The sequence below is a fragment of the Amblyomma mixtum genome, chromosome 4, assembly GCF_055824585.1.
Source record: "Amblyomma mixtum isolate Tamu chromosome 4, ASM5582458v1, whole genome shotgun sequence".
Lineage (NCBI taxonomy): Eukaryota > Metazoa > Arthropoda > Arachnida > Ixodida > Ixodidae > Amblyomma > Amblyomma mixtum.
In genome coordinates this window covers 145,560,980-145,582,932 of record NC_143015.1, presented here as the reverse complement: position 1 = coordinate 145,582,932, position 21,953 = coordinate 145,560,980, and the positions used below count along the sequence as shown (strand labels likewise).

The following is a 21,953-nucleotide window of genomic DNA, read 5'->3' as shown; positions in this document are numbered from 1 at the left end:
TGTAGTTTGTGCAGGTGTGGGTAGGTACCGGTTTGTAGTCTGCGCCAGTCTACCGCCTCCTCTTTGGTGAGCCTTTTGTGTGGGGCTGGGTAGCGTTTCCGCTGACCCCTATAATGCTCGAGTATATCTGAGTACGTGGGGGTAACTGGGTCAAAGGTGCCTGTGGTGCAAAGTGCTGAGTCTGCTCGGTTGACGTATCCTCGAGCTACTCGTCTGCTGCCACGTTGCCCCTCATCCCCTCATGTCCCGGAACCCACACTATACTATGTTCAGTGTTTTTGTGTCTTCTCGTCGTGTGTAGAATATGATTGGCGATGCTGTCGATCCTGCCTCTTGTGTAGTTTCTACATGCTTGTTTGGAGTCCGTCACTATAGTGAGGTTGTGGCCTGTTGTGTTGCCGTGCGATACTGCCAGAGCAATGGCGGCTTCTTCAGCTGCTTCTATGTTGGGGTTGTTTATCGTTGCGCTGGTTATTTATTGCCCTCCTTCGTCTGTTACAACGGCGATCGTTTTGCGTTGGCATCGGTACTTTGCTGCGTCCGTGTAGACTACGTTGGGATTGTCGCTGAGTTCCCTGGTGAGTGCTCGGACTCTGGCTTGTCATCTTTCATGATGTAAATTCGGATCCATGTGTCGTGGTATTGGTCTTACCCGGATGTTGTTTCTGTCTTCATTATTAACCTGTTCCTTGTCTCTTTGTGTACCTAGAGGTAGCCGGAGCCCTCCACTATGACGTCCCTGACAGTCTCAGCTGCTTTTGCGCGTTAAAACCCCCTATAAACCATAAACTAAATAAGACGTGTTCACTGTTCTCTACTTGGCCACCAGGCGCTCATTAAAGACAGCGACAGGAGGCATAGCCACATCGTCATCATCACCAGCAGGTTTGTGCGAGAAGGAGGGGAAGAGACGTCGTCGAACGCCGGAGCTATAAAAGGAAGAACCCGAAAGGTGGTTGTCGTCAGTATACAAACGTTCACATTTTACTCTCTCTAGTTCTCCTCTGGCCCTCTGGTAGTAGTTCAGGAACGCCGGCCGCTCATAGACGCCTGATATCCCGTGCCAGCAAGCCGTCCACTTGACCTTAATGAAGGACTCCGAGATATGAGGTATTCCCAGTCAGCGTTCAATGGTGAGTGCATTACACTTTTGTGATGCGCAGTGCTTTAAAAAGCGTTTTTGTTTCGGATATTCCGTTGTATACGGCTGATGTGCGTCTGCATTCAATGCTTCAAGGAGCTGCACGAGTTTCCCTTCATACGGGCTTGCATGAACAAAGCGCGTGGCGCGCGTTTTTGCAGTGTGCGACTCGACGAAGTAGGCCGCCGCGGTGGCTTAGTGGTTTTGCTGCTCGGCTACTATCCCGAAAAACGCGGCTTCGATTTCGGCCATGGCGTTCGTGTTTCGATATGGAGTCGAAATGCTGGAGGCCCATGTACAGGGTCGTCCACTCTTAGTTAGAATGCGTTAGCGCATGGCCGTGCTCTTTGGATGGTCACTGCGTCCGAAACAGCTGCGCATCGAAGCGAAGTGGTAGATGGCGTGAAGCACCATGTCCAGGTAAACCTTCTCCTGCGCCACTTTGCTGCGATGAGCGACTGTGTCGCATGCGGTGGCTCTCTGAAGAGTGCGGCCACGTGCTAGCGCATTCCAACTAAGAGTGGACGACCCTGTATACAGTGCGATGTTCCGCCGCTCTGAACTACGGCGCCCCTCATGCCTTGAGTCGCATGGGACGTAAAACCCTAGGAAACCATAAAACCTAAACGACACATAGGCCGCGTCTCCATGATTGTGCCAGAGAGGGCAGGTCCTAGTACGTGGCCACGTGGCTTCGTCTAGCGTCGCGCAAGAACGTTTATTGTGTTCCGTACTCCGAAGCAAGACTTGGAGTGCGCCTCCGTGGTTCCGGCACACCCGGACGCTTTGTTTTATCGAGCCCTACGAACCAGACGCGCATCTAACGTCGCATAAAATCTCAGGTTCGAGACGATGAAGCGACGCTTAGTCTTTGGTTCCGCCACACCCATACGCTCCATCTTGAGAAGCTTGCTTTGGCTTGATTTATGGAGTTTAACGTTCCAAAGCGACTCAGGCTATGAGAGATGCCGTAGTGAAGGGCTCCGGAAATTTTGACCCCCTGGGGTTCTTTAACGTGCACTGACATCGCACAGTACTTACACGGGCCATCTTGAGAAGCCTTATGAACAAGCCGCGTCTGGCGTCGCGTAGTGTGCGCTAGTTCAAGGTGACGAAGTGGGACCTAAAGTACGTCTGAGTAATTAATCCGCTACGAGCGCATCTGCAAGGTGTACCCTCGCGTCTTGCGTTGCATTGAATTTTTTCTATTGTCGGGCGCACCGCACTTTATCAGCCCTGGCGTCTCTCGAGCATTTCCTGTTCGATATTGCGAAGCGACGCTTCGAACACGCCTCCCTGATTGTGCCACGACGGGTTCCCGTGTTAAGGACTCCTGTATTAACTGGGCGCCCTTCTGGAGTAGCGCAAATTCTTTTACTCTGTTCGACGCGATGGAGCGAGACCGCGCCTCAGTGAATTTTTCCTGCCGGGTGATGCATCTGAGCCCTCACAAGCCCTCGCGTCTCTCGAGCTCCATGGGCTATTCAACCGTGTTCAACAAGACGAAGCCAACGCGTTTCTGACTGCGTCTCGCCGGCTTCGTCGTTTCACTGCGCCCTTCTCAAGCACTGCCACTCTGGCGCCTCGTGCAGTTTTCAGAAGCGTTGCATAAGATGAAGTGCCACTTCGAACGCGTCTCCCTGATTATGCTTCTACGGGTGCTCCGTGTTACCGAGCCCTATTTGAAACGCCTCTCTGGCACCGCAGCATTTTCTGTAGCGTTCGATACGACCAAGCGACACTTAATACGCGCCTTCCTGATTGTGCCACGAAGGGTGCTACGTGTTAGGAAGCACAGTTTGAACCGAGGCGTGCTCCATGTTACAGAACCCTAATACGCGACTGCGTATACAACTTGTTCAGTCGGCAAAGCGTCGACGCGCAGTAGTAGTAGTAGTAGTAGTAGTAGTAGTAGTGGTAGTAGTAGTAGTAGTAGTAGTAGTAGTAGTAGTAGTAGTAGTAGTTGAAGCTGTAGTTGTCGGCACCGCGCGTCAGAAAAAAATTGCCGACGATTACGTTACTGCCTAATGCGAAATTTGAGTGCAGCTGATCAGCTGTTTTAGCTTATCGATAGATTGAGGCAAGGGATTCTATCAAGAAATGTGAGCAATTACCGACAACTTCTTATTTTTCACATATGTTCCTTGTTCAAGAAAAACACAGCGAAAAGTTCTTAATTGTCATAAAGAAGCTTTGTGGTGGGAGAAACAGATGGATATATGCTCGACTTGCAGCACCAATGCCTGGTCCAAACACGAAGTCTCGGCAAGTGCTTCGCGAGGTTGGCACAGCCGTGGGAGGCCTTACGACCGAGAAGAATAGGATGCTCTCCCACAAAAGTGGTAAGGAATTCCTGTTTGTTTGTCTTTATATCTACATTAAAGTCCCTACCCACCCTGCCGCCCTGACAGGTGGCAGTTAATGGTTTATCGCGAGAGTTCGCTCACCGTTGTCAGCGCTAAGGCATACGGCTAGCCCACATCTCTCTCTCATGACCACACGTACCTATAAGCGGGATTAAGGCATCCACTGACCCACGGAGCCAGCTATGTGCCCTCTTTTCCTTAAAATTATCGGAGTGTAAAACGTTCAGCGCCAACTCCAATGAACACAACGACGATGGCCTATTGCTTCAGCGCCGCGTTTCTGGCACAACGTTGTCAATGTCAACGCATGCAGCGCAACTTATCGAAAGAGCCCGGACAGCAGCCTACGCCAATGGGGTTCCGGACTGATAGCTCCAACCTCCGCTAAAACCTCCTAAACCATTTCATTAAAACATTTTCACCACCACCACCATGCAGCGCACATCTCTCACTACCGGCACGTAGCTTAAACCACGATTGAGTTGTCCACGGCTCCAAGAGGGCAGTTATGCGCCTTCCATCTGGTTCAGGTGTCCATCGAAAGGTGTGAGACAGATAGTGCGCCATTTCCTTAAAAACAATTCACCCATTTTACCCCCTGCTTTTAAAGCTCCCGCTCCATTGCCCTCGCAGCTTAAAGCGCGACTAAGGTGTCCACTGCTGGCTACAAAGGACAACGCCGACGGCGACACCACGAAACGCAGAAACAGACGTCAAAGAGCTGCGCTGTGAAAAAAAAAATTACTAGGAACTTTAGTGGCTAAAGTGGTGAAAGGCGAAAGCCTGAGTGCTGCATTTTGCTACGCGATTGTTCACTTCACATTCGGTTGGTGCATTAATTAGCTGCCAATTAATGACGCTTAATCTTTGCCTTCAAGAGTGGCACGCGACAGCATGTTGTAGCGCTGCCAGGGAGTCCACGGAACGCCGCCAGCGTTCGGCGCGATGCGTTGCCCTTTGAACGCGACGCTTTTTGAGGAAAGGAAGTGGCGCTGTAATTCTCTTTATCTCGGTGGATACCTGAATCGCACCATACAAGAAGGGAGGAAGTGGAATGAAAGAAGAAAGAGAAAGAGGGCCCGTAATGAAGAAAATGAAAATTGTATTTGAAGAAAGAAAATTATGCAGTAACTGTCTCACATATGTCGGTGGACACCAGTCGAAAATTGCATTTTCGCCAAACACGAAATCATCATACACAATCATTAACCCCTTACAGTGCTAGGATTAACGCCTTTAAATACTCATTTTTTCCACGCACCATTGAGGAGTGGAACAGGTGTCCGCCAGATCTCTTAACCAGAGCTGATTCTTTTGACTCTATGTTTTCTTCACTGCATTTAATTTGAGAGCCATTTATTTCTACGTTTACTTTTTGTATTTTGCATCTGAGCCTTGTATTTATTGCTGTATTTTGTGTTACAACTTGTATTTAACATTTTTCAATTTTGCTAAACCTGTTCTTATTTTCATATATTATGTATTCGCCCCTCCTGCTTGGGCCTACTGTAGGCCTGCAGTATGTTCTAAATAAATAAATAAATAAATAAAACATATTTCGGTGGACACCCGTCAAAATTCACGCGCAGTGACGTCACGACCATTTTGACCAATCTGAAACGCGGACAAATTTGCTAACACGTCTAGGTCACGACAGTATGAGGCATTATAGGCTTTCGCCTTAAAAAATCATGTCATGCCAATCGTTTGCCGCAGAGTGTTCCGTATGTTCTACAGCGTTCCGTGCAGCATAAACTTGTCGGAGCCTTGCTTGTAGCTGGGATTCGAACCGCGAACTATAATCGGGGCTGCGGGTGTCAACCGAGATGTGAGACGGTTACTGCGCCATTTCCTTTCCTCAAAATCCTTTGCGTTTAATGCTCGAAATGCTTCCAAAAGGCAAGGCGTCACGCCTAGGGGTCGATGGAGTTCCGTGAAATCCCTTGTAATGCTTGCAACACGCTATCGTGTTCCACTCCTAGCGCGAAGCTTGAGTCCTCCAATTTCTTGACCCGACGCCTTTCTGAGGCCAAATTGCATTTTCTGTGGAGTTCGACAGGACGAAGGTCGTCTCGGTGGTTGTTTGGTTTATGGGGGTTTAACGTCCCAAAGCGACTCGGTCTATGAGGGTTACCGCAGTGAAGGGCTCCGGAAATTTCGACCACCTGGGGTTCTTGAACGTGCACTGACATCGCACAGTATGCGGGAGTGTAGCATTTCTCCTCGAGCGAAATTTAACCACTATGCTTGGTTTCGAACCCGCGTCTTTCAGTGCCAAAACCTGTTGCCCTGTGGTACGCATCATAATTTGAACCGACCCCTTCCTAGCGCCACATAGCATTTTCTGTCCTGTTTGCTACGACGAAGTGACACGCAAAAAGCGTCTCGATCAGTGTGTCGCGACGGTTTCCCTGTGTTAAAGAGCCGTAGTACATGAACCCGGCGTCTGTATGGTCTTCCTCTAGAATCATACTGAATGTGAGATGACGGAGCGAGGTATTATGCGTGTTTTTCCGATTGCGGCACACAGGTTCGCCGCCGTGAGCAAGCCTAATGAAATGGGTGCGTCTCTCGTGCAACACTTAATTTCCTAAGGAAGTGAGACATAGAACATGTTTCCTGGACTGGCCTGCACCCCGCGTTCTATGGTGCGGTTCGATACAGGCCAGACGCCGGTACGCAGTTGCACAAAAAGTTCTCTCGCAATCATAAACGTCTAAACGAGACTTGGAGCACGTCTTCATCCGTATGGCTCTTCTTTGGTGTTTGCATATCTCAGTAATGTCATTGCCTACCATACCAACTTTCTGCGCCATGTAGTCGTTACTTCACCAGGCTTGCCGTAACGTAACATTACGTGTGAGGTGCTGGGAAATCATCGCCTTGCTGGTCTTGGAGCTTCAGCGTGCCGCGTCTGCCATGGTAGACAACCTTGTGTTCCTGGCCAGCACCGCCTGGCTGTGTGTGCTCCTGCCCGCCTGAGCAGAACTGACCTCGCCGTTCGCCCCAGCCGCGTCCTCCGCCCTAAACACAAGACACGACGAACTGATCCCGCCGACCAGACCCTACGCGACGCGACTTATCTGAGACATGCGCACACAGCTCCTTGCCCATGCCGTCTGGTGTGCCCATGGACCTTGGCCGTCGGCTCAAGGTGGCCTGTAGCCCGGAAGCTTCCAGGACCAGCGCTCATCGGTCATCATCTGCTCATCTCTTTCATCGTGACGGCAAGCCCTTCATCATCTTCTCCTCCGTGTTCATCCCCCTGTCACGCCCATCATCACGTCCTGTATTTCATCGCCACTGCTGTTCTCCTAGTTCGCGCGAATGGGACGATCACTCGGTAGCCTCGGGTGTCACGGAATAGGAGACGACAAAGTGGGCAGAGGCGCGGCATGGAGCGCTCGCGTTGCTCGCCGCCATTAACTCATTCCTCGCTATATGTCATGTTGTCAGGTCGTCATCGGGCTTGCCGTCACGTAACAATATTATTTTTACGTGTCAGATTTGCAAACCGCATCGTCACATGCATTTTGGGAAATTTTACGAAAAGCACATACCATTTCATTATCCTATTTTATACCCGCTGCGGTGGCTGAGCAGTTCCGGCGCTCGGCTGATGTCTCGAAAGACGCGGGTTCGATCCCGCCCGCGGAGTCTGCAGAATTTCGATGGAGGCGAAATTCTACAGGCCCGTGTACTGTGCAATGTCCGTGCACGTTAAAGAACCTCAGGTGGTCGAAATTTCCGGAGCCCTTCACTACGGCGTCTCATAGACTGAGTCGTTTTGGAACGTTAAAACCCAATGAACCAATATACCAACCTCCTCTTTTACTACAGTGTGACCCCAGTGTACCAAGTGACGACGTCATCTAGTACTTTATTAGAATCGGAATTTTAATGAGAATGAGTCAGCGTAATTTATTCAAAAGAGCAACCTGGCTCTAACAAGAGGTGCTGTACCACAGCGCGGTGGGAGGGAACCCCTCGCTTTCTTGCTCGTGGCAGAACCAAACTAGTCTGCTTTTTAATATATAGCGCATCATCGTCCCATCCCGTTTTACCGAATATAACAGCAATTTAAGAAAATGTTTCTCTGGCGATCTTTGGCCTTAGTCGTCCTTGCGCGAATAAACTCCAAAATAATTAATTACCTGGTGCCTGCAGACGGTACTTGTGCAAGTAAGTGCTGGATTTATGCTGTCACCTCTGATAGTGATAGAGGAGGCAACAACACCAAGTTTGCTGGGAAACGCAGCATTTATAGCGATAGCTCTGGAAGCCTTGGTCGCGAAATCACGTCGTAGTTGGTGTAGCAGGCACGCCTCTCTCTCACACACACACAGCCCTCACGCTTGTACCTCGTGTCTATTTACTGCGCATAGCTTCTCCCCCACTGTCAGCAAGAGAAATTCCTCAGTGCGTATCCGTAGCGCTATTGTGAGCATAGTGCAATAAACGGGACGACACCATTCACCCGGAATATGCAACCAGTCCACTGGTCTGCCGTGGGATGTTGGCGTCAGTTGACGAACCCCAGGTGGTTCAAATCAGTCCGGAGTCATCAACTACGCCGTCCCTCATAGCCTGCGTGTTACTTTGGGGCGTTATACCCCACAATTTAGAATTTTAATTTATTGTCACTCCGTAGGCAATTGTCATGTCGTGCCGTCTGAGCTGTTCCATAGTGCGTTCCCTACGGGGTCAACGTCCAGAAAGCGTTACCACAGGGGTCAATGTCAGAAGAATTTTTTTCTCTCCGTGATCCGAAGCTCGTAAAGCCAAGGTTCTAGCTAGAGGATGATAACTAATGTTCTGTCTGTCTTCTCTTGCATCAGCAAGAGGCCTTGACGGTCGGGTCCTCCTTGCAGAGGGAGAGTGTGCCCGGGTCAACAGTTCACCTGTGACTCCGTCACGTGGGTGTTAGGTCTGCAGTCCACCTGCGGCTTCGTCACGTGGGTGTTACAAAGGAAGCTGTGGCCCGCTTTCCCGCCACCACAGGCAATGAGAACACCCCAACGACGGTATCAGGTGAGGAGGACTGCGAACAGCTCGGCCGTTTCCAGACTGACTTGCGCCACGTGACTAGCGGGAGAGGATATGGTGTTTCAGTTACGAAGTACTTGGGATATACCCAAGAAAGCTTGGGATCACTCACCACCCGTCTAATATGTTTAAGTGTTTTCTATGGCAATCAGTAAAGTCCAGGCTAAAGTGCGATTACAACGCAAGTAATTGACTAAATACACTTACAGACTATTTCATACACAGTTGTAGTGCGCCAGCCTATTTGCCGCATTCAATGGCGTCAACAACTGGTGCGAGGCCGGTTTTTTTTTTTCATTTGACTCATCATTGTGGTACAAGATAACTAAAGTGAAGTACTGCGTGCGAATAAATACTTTATACCAGCCATAAGCCTGGTCTTTCCGGGTAGCATATCCCTTTGCATGCCGTAGTGCGGGAGCGGGGGGGAGAGAAAAACAAGTGGGGTTAAGGGGGGGGGGGGGGGGGGCAGATGAAGGGACGTGCTTGACGGTTGAAGTGTCCATTGTCTGTGCAATGCAGCGCACATTAAGGCCCCTCAAGTTGTCTGATTATTTGGAGCCCTCCACTCCAGCTTACCCATATCCAATGGGTCCCATCGGGGTGGCATACTCAAAAATGAAAACACTTATTAAGTGTCCATCACTGTGGCAATGCTGGACACAGTGAAATTACATCATATGTTTAAAACCTTGCAGTTGATGCTGAAAACGGATTCAGTAGGGAGTCAGCTATTTTTTGAGCAGCACTTTTTTGCACGAAAGATGCGGAAACGTAAAAGGGAATAACACATCTTCTTCACGTGGGAAATAATAAAGGTGGGAGATAGTATGCGCTTGAGTGTGTACCACTGTGTGCCTTTGTGTACCTTTGTGTCGTTTCAATCTAAATTCTTTACCACTTAATGCTACACTCGGATTTAGGCCGTATATATCTATTCCAGCCTGCCTGGTAGCACTCCAGTGAAATTAAACTTATTTCCTAATATTATCGTTTCGGTTTCGGTTTAAGTGCACAGACGCATGTGTTTGAAATTGTCTGTTCGCAATCTGGTTACTGCCTTGCTACAAATAAAAGCAGGTATAGATTTGTTGTTGAGAACTAAGGTGCCCTAAATAACTCTTCGTTTCAGATGCAGACGCATGGTCGTAAAACGCGGTGTGCATGTGTGTTCTTCGCAGGCCGCATCGGCGTTTTGGATGTGCGGTCATTTTCAAGTCGCCTTGGCTGCCCTGAGTTCCGACTGGCCAAAACGCTACGCCGGATACAAAGGGGGTACGTTTGTGGACGTCGCTATCCGGAGAGACTAACTTTAGGTGCCGTAAAGGCAACAGGGGAGATAAAACGGGGAGGAGTTTGTATTCCAGCCGAGTAATCTGACCATGAAATCCAGAGGGACTGTACTGCATGGCTTGCTTTGGTGCCTTTAATTCTGGACAGTGAGAAGAGGGTTGAACCCTGTATTCATCGACCTCGGCTAGATGTCTGGGTTCAATAGCCATGTTAGGAGGTGGTCATATATTAAACCACGCATTTTCAAGCTTCCAGAACAGTCGAGCGGCTTTCATATCTGTCTAGCACTATCTCGCCTGAGCAGTTGGGCAGGAGTTAGTAGTAGGAATTAGTAGTTCAGGATATCATGCATCTCGCCAATCAAAGCAGCTTGGCACAAAGCGAAGTAGAGAGATTTTCACGGCGTGAGCTCCAGACTACGGCTGATACTTTAAAGAACCCTGCGGCGCAGTAGACACATATTAAGAGCAGCAGATGATGGCCTCCAGGGAAACTTTGTACGACGTTCCTATTGGGGATCAATTGATGGCAACGATATGCGCGCACTACGCAGTCAAGCACCGACGCAGAATATTTAAAAATAATATTGCGTGTTGTTCCTTTAGAACCTATAGAAAGAAAGATGTCCGGTGCTCATTACGTTCAGATCGCGTTATTAAAAAGTTACCGAAGGCAGCTATTGCTCACTGCAATGGAGAGGCCCAGTCCAAAAAACGTTTAGCACACTGAAAAGGATGTTCCAGGATTTTCCCTAAATTCTCCACGGTAATGCCCGCTTTCAATCCCACGTCTTCAACATGATCCCGTGGGAGATTATCGAAAGCGCTTGGTCGAGCTTGTGTGCAAGTCTGGTTTGACCCGGAGCTCGTTTAATCCGGAGTTCTGATTACTTACTTTCTGCCGTCTGTGTACAAGAAAAATCAAACAGCATTACATACATTTATTCTCTAAGTCTACCCGCAGGTCCTAAATACAAAAATGGACTAGTACCGGTATTTGGAAATTTTTATCCATTTTAACAAAAGCCAGGTAAGCCTCACGATTAGCGGCAGCAAAGCGGCAACAAGGCTGCGAGCGCGCAACAAAGATATCAAAACAGTTAATACGCCCTACAAATAGCGCATGTAACTGGCACAATATGAACTAATATAATAATTGCCAGTTTGGCAGAGATGGTCGCAGCAGTGGCAGCCCCGCGAGTTTCTATGCAGTCGATCAAGCGGTTGAAAATTTCTCCTTAAGGTAGTGTTCCCCTCAAGAAACCATTGTCTTTATACTCTGCGAAGTTTTGCTTCCGCCTCGTTTGAACATGTGCTCTTCACTGTCTTGCATGATCCCCGGCTCCTGTTGCCTCTATACGCATTTCTAGCTACATGACAATTAGTGCAGCCGCCGTGATGGCTCAACGACGCTGGGTGGCTGAACTGAAAGACGCGGTTCGATCCCGACCGTGGCGGTCGAATTTTGATGGAAGCGATTCTTAGATATCAGTGCAATGTCAGTGCACATTTAAAGAACTGCAGGTGGTCGAAATTTCTGGAGCACTTCACTACGACGACCCACATAGCCCGAGTCGCTTTGGGACGTTAAACCTCCATAAACTAAGCAGGCAGTTAATGCGCTTATCTGAACGTTTTCAGGTTGTACGTTTGCACACCTGCCTCAAATTGAGTTCTCAAGACAACAAAATGAAATCATTTTTTTTTCTTTGTGTCTAAACGTGCAACTGTGGAACAGAACGATATCATCTACATTTTGCCCTTGGCGACTCGCACACCGGCCCTCCGATTGCAAAGGTGCGCTTCTATAGGCTGCAAGAAAAGTTAATTAGAGGCTTGGTCGTGTGGTGAAAACTTCTTCGATCACGTTTCAACCAGGTTTTGTTTATGGGGTTTTAACGTCCCAAAGCGACTCAGGCTATCAGGGACGCCGTAGTGAAGGGCTCCGGAAATTTCGGCCACCCGGGGCTCTTTAACGTGCACCGACATCGCACGGTACACGAGCCTCTAGAATTTCCACTCCATTGAAATTCGTCCGCCGTGGCCGGGATCGAACCCCCGTCTTTCGGGCCAGCAGACGAGCGCAAAAAATTGCAATTTGAGGACACTTTGGCACCTAAAGTGTTGAGAGGCGAAAGCCGCGGATACTATGCCGTGACGACTTTCGTTGGATGTGACTTCACACCGTTCCCGTGGCTATATCGATACCCAAATTATACACCTTTCGGGAATCTTAAGTGTTAATTACGCTTAATTACAGCTTTCTCCATGTACTTCGACAGAAATTCGACATTTTTGCCATCATTCTGTGATAATTTTCACTATGCTGTGACGACTTCCGGCGGATGTGATGTTACACCGTTCCCGCGGCAATATCGACGTCGGCGCTATTTCGACGCAATTTCGGCATTTTTGCCTATAACTAATTAACGAATTTATTTACAGTCACCAAGCTTGGCTTCTAGGTTTATTGTTTTCTTCTCTATCAGAAGCGGTCAATGGTTTTCGTTTTTTTTAGGTCCTGAGTTAAACGCGTGTGACACGCTTTGTTAGCGAACGACAGTATGACCGATTAAAGGCTTTCGCCGTAATAACCACTGAGCCATCGCGGCGGAGCCTGTGTTTAAACCAGGGATGCTTCTGGTGCACAGACGGGACGTATAGTAATGTTCTGCTTTTATCTTGCAACCACCTCTTCAAGCAGCAGCGGGCGGCTGTGGTGCCGAGGCAGCCTTGAGAAAGGCCCAATTGCTGTCGCCACGTGGGTGTCGCCGCTTCTTCGCCGCCGTGGACTTGATGATAGCAGTGACGATGAGGACTGCATGTGAGGAGGACTCCGAAAATTTTGTGCGTTTCTAGACTCGTTTCCGCCTCAACCGAAGAAAGCGGCAGTTTTCGCATACCCCAAAGTACGCCAATTACTTCTAGGAAGGATTCGCGTAAACTAATAGGCTTTGGTTCTGTTTTCTTTAGTCTACACAGATTTTTCACATTTGAAGTAAAGTTTCAGAAGACAGGGCGGTGGCTGTTCGCGCGGAAGAGGGTAAATTTATATAGGAGGAAAATAGGAAAAGGATTTGTCCTGCTGCAGGCTTAGTTTCGGATTATATACTTCCGAGAGCTTAAATAAACCGCTCTTTTTTATTTAAAGCGATGGGAGCTACTTATTCACCGGACACCATCGGAGACGAGGGTGCTTGCAGTTTATGGAAGCAAGAGAGCGCGCGCAGTTTTAATGACGTGCATTCTGATAGGTCCGCTTCCAGAACACTTTTATTTGAATCTACTAACTTCTAGTCTCTTCTGCCGACGCTGCGGCGCAGGCCGACGAGCTGCCCGAATCGGTGCAAAAAAATTGTGAGTTTATGGGCTCACCACCGCACGACAGTAGGTTTCTGTGATACTCGAGTTCAGCGTTAACACGCACCTGCGACTCCTATTTTCAGTCGTATTTGTCTGCATTATTTTCACATGTTACTGACAGCTTAGTCGATTTCGAAAAATTCACTCCTTAGTAGGCTCGGCGTGGCACCGGTGTGCGTCGCGTCGCCCTGATTTTGGCTGAATTAAAAAGTAAAACGAAGACCCCGGTCAATGCCTAATGCACGTAATTGCCGGCGTTCGTCTCATCTTTACTCGAATCCAAATCATTCCCACCGCAGAAGACACCTGCTGTCTCCTCTAACGGTCCACAGTCCTCACATTTGCAGATATATAAGTGACGCCTTCGTTTCTAGCTGAATGGCAGCAGGATGTTGTAGTAGTATCTCCCTTAAAACTGAATTACCCCATTGTTACGAACATTTGTTTGGCCACCTGTAGAGTCTTCGGTACTCACTGTGATCTCAATGCCCAGCTTTTTTCTCTGTCCTTCAGCAGCAGCAAGAGCCTGTGCCCATCGAACCCTTAGTGCGGATGCAGAGGGCCAGCGTGTTGATAGCCCGCCTAACGTTCGTTCGTCGTGTGGGTGCCGGCAGAAGTTTCCCCGATTCCTGGCCGGTTCAACCAAGCGAAGAGCTATAAGGCTGCACTCAGAGGTGAGCAGAAGCGCTTATAATTTGGCCCGCTCTAATATATGTGTGAAGTGAGCAGCTGAAAAACGGAGGGGGGGGGGGGGGGGTTCTCTCTTAACCCTAATTACGCTGTTGATGCTATAATTTCTAGAGAGCATAGGCTTGCTCTTCTTTTATTCCGTACAGATTGTTTTAAAGCTGGCGAATAGAAGAAAGAGCACTGTTTGTTTGAGTATTTGAAATGAAGGAGTACACGTGACTGGGATAAAGGGCAATTACAAGACTCATTCTTTCAGTGAAACTACCTCACAGCCAGATTACTTTTTTTTTCTGAGTTGCGTTGTCATGTTGCGGAATTGTAGAAATGTAATGTGGAGAATTGGGCACTAACAAAGCTATTAGTGAAATTAGGTAGTTTATTGCCAGCCCTTTGAGACCGAGATAATAAGGAAAGAAAAGATGCGGTCACTGAATCTCTCTAGATGTAAACCTGAAGCGCGCTAGGCAAGATCTTGCATGGCTATTGGGCAAGGGAGCAAGACATTCTTGAAGGCCGGCGCGTGAAGGTGCGTTTGAGGTAGTCAAAGGTGATATCCGGAGTCCTCCCCTGCTGCTGCATCCATAGCCGATGTGGTGGTGATTCTGCGACCGCGACAGCTAGTGGAGGAGGATGGCTCCCATGCAGTGCAGCCGTAACAAACATAGGCAGTCACTGGCAGTCTAAGTAGCGCAACAGGGGCTTTCGCCCAGCGCACTTTAGGCTGTCAAAGTGCCCCCATAGGTCGGCAGCATGTTTTTCGCAACAGCTTTCTCTTCAGAAACGGGTCCTCACCCGAGGACATACTTGCTTTCAGTGCTAATCTTTCCGCCCAAGATATCGGGTATATTATGCTGCTACTAAAGGCAGACGTAATATACCCGAAACGTGGCAAAGACACTAAAGCTATGTTTGGCTTAGATTTAAACAAGGCTTGCGCACGCACGACGCTATCTTACGGAATCTCTCGGTTATTAACCTGGGAAAAAGAACTTTAATTTGTGGGGCAGATATGCTTGCCAAAAGTGGTACAAAATTATCCTGTGTGATCTAATTACTCAACTAAGTTGCTTAATAATTTGAGTGTGTTATTTCGGGTCGGTGTGACAAGGGCGCCAGTGATGGCAAATGCATTAAGCAGCAGAGGCTTTAAAATATTGTTTAGAACTAATAAAGCACTAGCGCATTTTAGGCTGCCAAAGTGCCGCCATAGTTTGTTTTGCTAGCGAGAAGGGAGGAGTCCTGTGGTACGTGGAACCAACGGCACTTTAATGACAAAGCTAAAATATTTTTCGCTCCTGTGCCTGGAACGCCTCCATGGACAAAGCGTAGGTTATCTGTACTATTTTATTGCGAAAGCAATACTACTTTCACTTTCAAGCCTGTGCGGTGCGACGGCGGTGCACAATAAATGCCCTTTCGCATGACCTCTGTGTGACGTCACGCCGAAGAGCTGGGCGACCATCTCGCGCCGTCCGTGTGCGACGGCGGTGCACATGAACGGCGGCCTGACTGGACTGGACTGGATTGGATTAGATTAGATTAGATAAGGTTAGATCAGATTAGATTAGATTGGATTGGATTGGATTGGATTGGATTGGATTGGTTTGGCTTGGTTTGGTTTATGAGGTTTGACGTCCCAAAGCGACTAAATCTATGAGAGACGCCGTAGTGGAGGGCTCCGGAAATTTCGACCACCTGGGGTTCTTTAACGTGCACTGACATCGCAAGAGTACGCGGGCCTCGAATTTCTCCTCCAAAGAAATTCAGCCGCCGCGGCCGGGATCGAACCCGCGTCTTTCGGGCCAGCAGCCGAGCACCATAGCCACTGAGCCACCGCGGTGGCGGATTGGATTGGATTGTATAACCCAATGCATCGCCACAAGTCTAACCACAAGCACCACCACCAGCTACACTACCAGCTGAACCATGGCGTAGGTACGGGTATTGCTTTCGCAATTACCAGGCTTAACCAGGCTAAGCCACAGCGCAATTTTTTCACACCGTCATTAACGTCGGTGATCTGCTTCCGTTCACCGGGTGCTTAAGAGCCGCAATGATTCGTTTTCGTGCCATTTGTCCTTGTGCTGCGTCGTGGCGTAAAAAATCTTGGTTCAGTAACAGCTCCGACTTTTGAAGCGAGAAGCTTCACTACGAAGGTCGGAGCCGTGCTTCGCGTTAGCCGTGAGCCGGTGCACAGAATTGCCAGTTCTGCGCATGCGCGAAACCGAGTGACGGCACACGCCGCGCAGGTGCCCGCAACCGGACCTTTCGCCGCAGCCGCGCGCTACTGCGCATGTGCGCCGCCGCTACCGCTGCGCGCGCTGCTCCTCCTTGCCACCGTTTGACCTTTCGATGCAGTCGCGCCCTACTTCAGAATAAACTGCGTCGAGGCTGGGAATCGAACCAGGGCCTTTGGAATTTGAAGCAGAGGCGCTACCCTTACAAAAATGACTTTTGAGCTTCAGTTGACGCCTTGTTGAGCTCCTGTTGAATCAACTGGAAACCAACATGAACTCAATGTATGTTGAGCCTACTCAACACCTGCTACACGGAATTTTTGTTGAGCGTAGTCAAGAGATTTACTGTTGAGCAATTTCTGTTGGATTTAAGTTGAATCATCTCAAGGCAGCCGTTTCTAAGCCTAACTAAATGAAATCATTTCGACATCCATCGTGTAAACAGAACCTGATCACATTACACACATTAAGAACGCATGCAGCACCCGTTAAAACTCTCATAAACCGCTCAAAGTCATTTTCCTGCATAGAAAAAAGTGCACTATGCTCATTCAGGCATACCTACCTTGGAGGATTCGTATGTGCTCTCATAAAAAAGGGCGCTTAATTAATGCTTTAATTAAGTTGTTTACGAATAAATCAAGGTCGTCAAATAATAGACCGTTGCATATGAACTTCATTACTTCTACTACACATAAAATAAATAAATATTAAGAGTAATAACTGACATAACTTTGCTGATCGGCAGGCCATAACCTGCGCAGGTCCGGACACCCCTGAGTAGGACTATATAAGGGCGAAGCCGAGGTTGCACTGAAGAAGATGAACTCCAGCTGTCAGTTCTCCCTATAGCCTCGTGTGCAGTACTGTCCCATGCTCTTTATCTGATGGATGTGTAGGATGTGTATGGATGTGTATGTATATTTATATACATTAGTGTTTGTGCGTATGTGTGGAGCGCTACGTCACAGGGAGTGATGGCTTCACGTTAACGAGAAATCGCAGCAATATGAATATACCGCCGAAAATTGCATTGGTAGTCGGTCCATCTGGCGCAATACGAATGCATTTCCAGGATTTTTTGCTGTTTTACCCCAGCCAAGATTCAGAATGGCGTGTTGATTCACTCCCGTAATTCCAACATGAATTCAACATGAACGCAAAGCAGAAATTTCATTGAGAATGCTCAACTCTAGCACAGTGGCCACTTTTCCAATGAGTTTCAACTCGGCCTCAACAATTCACCAACACTAGCCAATCCTGGTCACAACAAAAATTCAACAAGGCGTGTTGAGTCTGCTCATGAGAACTTCAACACTGTCTCAAGAAGCATTTTTGTAAGGGTACCACGCCGCCACGAATACTCAAGCTTTGAGCATGATTAAAGGCGCACCTAGTGAACGCATGGCTCTCATAAATGAAATTAAAAGAATAAAAATAAAAACGTGTAAGAAGTAAAAACAATAAAAACAAACGAAAGAGAAATAAAAAAGGAACTAAGAAAGAAACAAAAGAACACTAAAAATAAGGAAATAAACAGAAATAAAAATCGAAACGAAAAAATTATGAAAGAAAATTCAAAATTAGCAAAAACGAAAAACGAAAAATAAGAAATAGAAAATAAAATATGACAAATAAAACAAAAACAAGCAGTGCGCCAGGAAACGCTTTCGCCTTGCAGCACATTAGAGAGCCAAAGTGCCCCCTGAATTTTAACCGCACCGATTACCCTCTTCTCCTGCGACTCCGCACTGCCTGTGCGTGGACGGCCGAACGCCTCCACCGTTATCGTGGTGCTCCCAGTGCATTGTGCGCGAACTGCGACAGCCATGACCTGAAACCAAGCGTAGCTCAAGCTTTTCGCTTCTATATACAGGCTTAACCAGAGCTAAGCCACTGCCAATTTTTTTTTATTTCAGCGTTCAAGGCGAGAGCGTTTCTTGGCTCGATGTGCGAAAACCCAGCCGTCAGCAGAAAGCTGTGGAAAGTGAGCAGGAAAGCAGGAAAGTGAACTCCGAACAACCTCATCACCCCTCCTGGAGCCTTCTCAAAACAGGGCTCGATCCAGAAAGGCAAGTCGACTTTAATGATGTATTCAAACAGATTTGGAGCCGCCCCTCGACCTCCCTGCAGTGGCTATATAGTACCCTCTCAGGTGGATAACAAAAGCAGACTGCGCTCAAAATGGGGGCGGCTGTACCCCTCCCTCGCGTGCACTGAACGATAGGTCACCGTCCCGACAGACTTGATGTGGTACATGTACGCAGTGGCGTATCGTCTGTGCGGGTTACGCTAGGAAATACGTTGCCCAGTGTCATATTCATGTAAGCGCGGATTATGCAGTCCTATAATCCGAAATTTAATCACTCGCGTTTATATCATGAGTTGACAACAAAGCGTAGACAGAGGCGGCAAAGTCACTGCTGAAGAAGTCGCAACGCGGCGAAGCGTGTAGCAAAACTATGTTCACGCCCCAAGTCCCCCATCGACTGAGCGACACTCTTAGCGACGAGTACAAAAGCTTTTGCATTCACACACAAGAATTGCTCAGGTGCCCCCTGAATATTTTATTCACGTTGATCGTACTGACGAATGCTATAAACCAATCTCCACTACATTCCTGAACCATGCGGCAGTTCCCACTTTTTATCCGCACGAGTAAGCGCGTGATTTCATCGTTCATGCAAATATCCTAACCTGCTGCGCTTTATTGTCTGTAAGGCATCCCTATTTCTTCATGATCATGCAGTAATAGAAAATTAATTTGATAGCACTCGGTTGCTAGGGCGCTCCACTTCCGAACCGCAGGACTCGGGTTCAGTCCGCCCTCGGCGCCAGAGTTTTGACGAGGGCAAAACAAAAAGGCGCCCATGTGCTGTTTGATGTCACTCTCCATTACACATCTCAGGTCGTTCAAATGTATTTCGAACACACCACCACGGAGTCCCTTATAGTCTTAGTCGCTCCGGGACGTCAAACCTCCCATACTCTACTGTACCATACCATACGTCAAACCTCCTGTACCATACCATGCCGCACCGTACCATACTGTACCATACCCCCGTTTCTTTTTTAATAACGGACAAGTGCGCTGAAGCTGGGCCACTAACGCCCTATGTGACCCCGATTCGCAGCTCGAGCCCTAGCCTCTGTCTGGAGCGCTATCGCCACGTGGGTGCCACCGACGCCCGGTTCTCGTCCAGCAGCACCCTACTGCCTCAGCTCTGCGGGAGAACTCAGGGATCAAGGTGAGGACGACTGCCCATGGCTTTGCCCACGCAGCGGATGCGAAAATGACTCCATCGTCCATGGTCTGAATGCCACAACTAAAGAACTGAGGACAAGCCTAGACATATCCATGTGTGTCGTTTCCTTTCTCTGTGTACGTTTTTTGCGCTGATCCAGATTTCAACGATATCCGGAATCTGGTTCTAACTTAAAATTCGATGCGGTGCACTCGCATCAGGTTTCTGCAAATCCTCAAATGATAGTGTGCGAGTACTAGGCTACTCAGTATGACATTTTACTAAATCGAATAGGCATGCATGGTTGCGAGTTAAATATTGAGGCGGTCAAAACTTAACAAGCTTTTTCTTTCGGCAGGTGTCACTGAGCTTCCCTTATTCTAAATATCCGCCTCCGATGTTCAGCTTAATCGTTGCAACAACGGAAGTTAAAGTTCTGGAATCGACGCGAAACAACTCTGTGGTGAAATGTGATTATTTCGTTGTGCATTGTGTTTTTTGCACCTTCTTTTTGCACCAATTTTTGCACCTTCGTGGAAGCAGTAGCGCCCTTTCCTTCCAGTCACCGAAGTGCTGCTTGTACTTCTTCGACTGCCTTCAATGACTCATCTATTGAGAGTCCTTTTCCAACTTTGTCATCCTTTCCGTCAAGTCTGTTTCCAAACTCGCCTCTTCGAACATAGCTCTTGCTTTGATCACACACGCAGCGTAATCCTTGATTTCCTCAAAGACAGATTTGACCATTTCAAAGTGCCGTGCGTAATATACTTCACCGTTTATCTATGTTCCCCATCGAGTCAGAACAGGCTTTGGCAGCAGAGGAATGTCAGCTGCTATGGCGCTGAAAACAGCAATTCATGACGGAGGTCTAAGAAACACCTGTTGCGGGCTAGATACTAACGCATCCACTTGGAGAAAAAAGAGCCGGACAGATTCGGCGACAAGATGCATTACATGAACAACGCAGGTCAGGTGAACCATATTGTTGTATAAAAGCGTCAGTCCCTTTCCTTCCTTGCACGTGTAGGATGCTCCATCCGTGACGAACAAGAGTACCTTCTCATACTGAATATTTTCTGACCATAGAAGCTTCAGAGATGAAGAGAAAAAACATGCTATCGTCGAATGGCTCAGCTTTTGAAGAACATCTGCGTTGAGAACATCTCCTCCCGCTTTCTCTGGGCTGGGTCAATGTTCCGATGATGGAGTTCGCCACATACCGTCCGCTAGCCTCCGTGGTTTCGTCGACTGACACCCAAATGTAGTTGTCCCCAATCTCATCTCCGATTTTGGAGACAGTATCCTCGTAGCACTCTTTTACGCATCTCTTACGAAGCGTTGATTCATCTGGAACATGCTGCTTGGTGTACTTTCGCAGAAAGCTCCGAAGATCACTGTTGGTAAGTTTCCACAATAGGATATCTGCCGCCAAAAATGCTTGACACAACTCTATGGCAAATGACAATTCCTTTGCTGTCGCACTACCGCCGAAAGCCTCTGGCAGTAGGAGCTTATATAACCTCTTTGGTTGCGCCAGTTACACTTCGAGAAAAACGTTTGGCGAGAACCGCGTCTATTGTACGCGAATCGGCGCGCGCATTTCACCATACTTAGATGTCTCAAAATTGAAAAACGGCACCGAGGACCAAAATGCCGGATTTAGGTATTTATAGGCAACAATTGTGGTTAAATAGGCAGTATTTCCTAAAAACTGACAAAAAGGCAGGCAAGTGCAAAAATCCCCCGTTAAGGCATTTATAGGCATGCTTAGGCAAATGCCTGAAGTTCCGGGCTCTAGTGATGAACCATCATTTCCGTTAAACAAATCGTTGATGATGTTAAACAAATCGATGATGATCGAGCACACAGTCTGAGTCAGTTGGCATGGAATGATCCCATTCTGATTTGTGCGCCTAAAATGCGCTGCCTTCCCTCGCTGCTTTCGGTAGCTTATATATGCCGTTCTTATTTCCTCCCTCCACGTTAGGCCTCCCATTTAGAACGCCTGTTCTACCGCTACATGTCTTCCTCCAAAACATACTTCTTAACGTTGCTCCTTTTCTTCTCCAGCCGGGGCTCTGTGTCCTCCTTGGAAGCCAAAGCTGGGCTGGATCGCCTCCTCTCCGGCACGGACTGGAGGCAGTGCATCAGTTGCAGGCTGCGGGGACCGCTTCGCGTAAGCCAGGAAGAAACCTGCGCCTGTCAAAAGGCGGAGGCATCTAAGGTGAGGACCAAACCGCCTCGTGTTCCTCACGCTGTGTGCTGTAGAGAATTCTCATTGTGACTACCGGAGACACAATGATGATGCCGATGAGAACGTTCCTGTGCGCTGCCTGCGTCGAATGACCCGAATCCACGCAAGAAGTACATAGCTTCTCTCTGCCCCCTGAAGAAAGTTTCCGGTCTCAGGAAGAGGTAGCCACCAAGAGCTGGATTGGCCTTGCATCTCCCCTCGCCTCAAACCCACCCCCAGAGGTCGAGGAATAGGACCCATTTAGAAATAGCTTCTTTCCCGGAGCTGTATCGAATTGAATGCCTTGCCTCCTCATATTTTCCTGACATTGAGCATCACC

General features: G+C 48.3%; 1 long non-coding RNA gene across 2 annotated transcripts in view; it reads left to right on the top strand.

Annotated features, from left to right (window-relative positions):
* The first annotated feature begins 821 nt into the window (after positions 1-821).
* LOC149348653 (uncharacterized) overlaps positions 822-21,953 on the top strand; it is a 31,951-nt gene continuing 10,819 nt past the window's right edge. For both annotated transcript variants that reach the window (XR_016292790.1, XR_016292789.1), the window contains exon 1: positions 822-1,133. This is a non-coding gene — a long non-coding RNA (uncharacterized LOC149348653). The remainder of the gene's footprint in view (positions 1,134-21,953) is intronic.